Here is a 2,906-nt window from a genome sequence, read left to right as displayed (position 1 = left end):
GCCTTTGAGACAATGATATGCCCTTTTCTTGAAGGTAAATATATATAAGTTTGTATCAAACCAACACAAACTATGTATATGACAAGGTATTATTTGCAACGTTATATTACTTGCAAAGATTTCGCAACGGTTCATCGTCTACAAAAGAAAAGAAAACTAAACTTTATACTAACTCAGGGTATTATCGTGTAACATGATTACAGATTTCCAATTAAATGCTCTTTCTGTTCTAAGATCCAAAATCATTTGCGGTACTTCTTCTCCCGGTTCTGTATACGTGACGGTAATCGCCAAGCCTGAAGGCAGCCTGGGACAGTCCACCTCTGTAAGTGCGAATAGCAGTAACTGTTCTGCCTTAGTCCTTTTAAATAGGGACCAAGTGTCTTCACAGGAAGCTACACTAAATACTGCTAGAAAACCTGTGAAATTATTATTATCGTAAACATTATTGTTCATTATGGTAAACATTGCTTTAATCAGGTATTAATAAATTTTTCATCAATTTCCCTGATTGTAACCTATGGTATGTACAAAGGCGCGGTCCGAAGGGAAACCGAAAGGGACAGGAGACATGACGAATTCGTACTCGTCAAATTTAAAAATGTTCTTAAAATTAACTAAATAAAAAACGGTTTCAACTTTCTGCCCATAATCGCGGTGCATTTTTTATTTTGCACGGTGCTTTTATTACTGATTGGTGAAATTTAACAGCTATAACATTAATGTGAGCAATAAAATTGTGCATTGTACAAAAGTCTAATTTATCGATGTAAAATATCTTATTATTAGAGACATCCATACCCTCCGCCCCCCTAAAATTTTTAGGCTATGACCACGTCTGATGCCATTTCAAATGGTCCTTACACAAAAATACATAACCAAATAAAAAAAAATCTAAAAAAGCACTTACCTTTTTTCAGGTTAATTGCTGTCCAAGAATAATAATGCACTAAAACACCTCCATGTTTCAGCTCTACTCTCGCTAACTCTTTTATGTAATCTTTTAGTTCGTCCAAAATTGGCTGATATTTATCTTGTAGAAATTGATGATCCAATACTACAGCTATTAACAACAGAACCTACTTTAAATTACTTTCAAATGAAATTCCTTAAGCAGAAAAGATAACAGTTACATGTCCTTTACCTATTGATGCGTTTGCAGTTATGAGGGACGGAAAGTCCTCCGAAGTAACATGACCAAATAAACATAAAACTATAATCCATAATAGCATCTTATGATACCACTTCCCTGTACCACCTCAGTAAACATAATAAGCCCGTCATAATTCGTGAAGCCAGCTGCGTTTTGATTAAGAATTCTATTAAATAATAAAGGTTATGAAAACTAGAGCAGATTATATCCGAGTTTAATTCCAAATGTTCATTTCGGTTCCTTGTTAACGGTTAATGTGTATTCGATCGGAATAATTGGGATCGAGTATGTTTTTTAGGCTGTACACGTAACTGAAAAACAGGGTGTATAAAAACACACATAAAAAATTTAATAACATAAACTACATACAATAAAATTTTAAGTGTTGAAACCTAAACCGAACCTCGTCTTACAAATTACATTTAAAAAATGCAATAAAATAAAATTATAATAATGGTCCTGTCATCCATATTATAATTTTCTGTGATGAAAAGGAAATATCGAATTATTATTATTATTTTAAAAATCACTGATTTTCGATATTTCTTATCAAAATGTAAAAAATGCGGCATTATACAATGTCATATTTATTATTTAAATATAACCAAAATAAAAGAAAAAGAAACGTTGGTATATAAATGAAATGTCTTAAAGGTCGAAAGATAGGCACTCATTAAAGATGTAAGGCAATTACAGACATGGCGTGTTTCTTGATTGCTCGAAGTTTCGTTAATTTTTGTATCATTTACACGTCATTTTTGATACACAATTACTTTGTCAGAACCATCACAGTAGAATCATGTATGATTCGGGATTCCGCACAATATATAATAGTAGATTTATATATTGACATTTTCATGCATCAATCAATCAAAAACTCTTTATTGTGCACCTTTACAAGAAGAGTACAAACAGGAAATAAATAAAATCAGCAGCATGCATTTAACATATGAGGATTATTATAAGTTTAATCCTACTCCTCCTACATTCTACTAACATTATAAATGCGAAAGTTTGTAAGGATGTGTGTGTGTGTGTGTATTTGTTACTCTTTTGCGCAAAAACTATTGAACCGATTGCAGTGAAATTTGGTACGTAGACAGCTAACATATAGGCAACTTTTCAAATTCAAAATGATTTATTGGGATTCACATATTAACCCGATATTCCAACTTTCCAGCTAGTGTTACTATAAAAGCCTTTTTTTTTTAGTCTTCGCATCGACGATATTACAAATTCGAGCTAAGTATTTTTTATCATTATGATGTGCTGCTTTTAGATCTCACAATATTCTTAGAATGTAATATTTTATGTATGTATACATAATATTTGTTATCTATGTAGTATGTGTATTATTATTATTTGTATGTTTATATTTAAATACATGTTTATATACGTTGTGCTACGTTAATAATATATTAGTTATTGCTTTGTGCCATCGCGTACCCGTTAAACATTCCTTTACATTAAGATTGCCTGGAAGAGATTGCTCTTGAGCAATAAGGCCGCCTTAAAGTGCATATGTGCCTGTATGGTTTTTTTTTTTTTTTACAATGTCAATTTATTTTTCGGTAATATGTACTGTAGAGAATATATAAATAAATAAATTAATAAATAAAGTGTACACAAAAAAATCTTTGCAGATTTTATAAATAGGAATTATTTTTGTTTTGATTAGAATGTCAAATATGTATCCGAATGCTTTGAAACTTTTATTGACGCAATTGACAGCTGACACTAGTAACTTGACATT

This window comes from Zerene cesonia, chromosome 18 (assembly GCF_012273895.1).
Source record: "Zerene cesonia ecotype Mississippi chromosome 18, Zerene_cesonia_1.1, whole genome shotgun sequence".
NCBI classification, from domain to species: Eukaryota; Metazoa; Arthropoda; class Insecta; order Lepidoptera; family Pieridae; genus Zerene; species Zerene cesonia.
The sequence above is the reverse complement of the archived record's forward strand: the minus strand, read 5'-3'. Positions refer to the sequence as shown.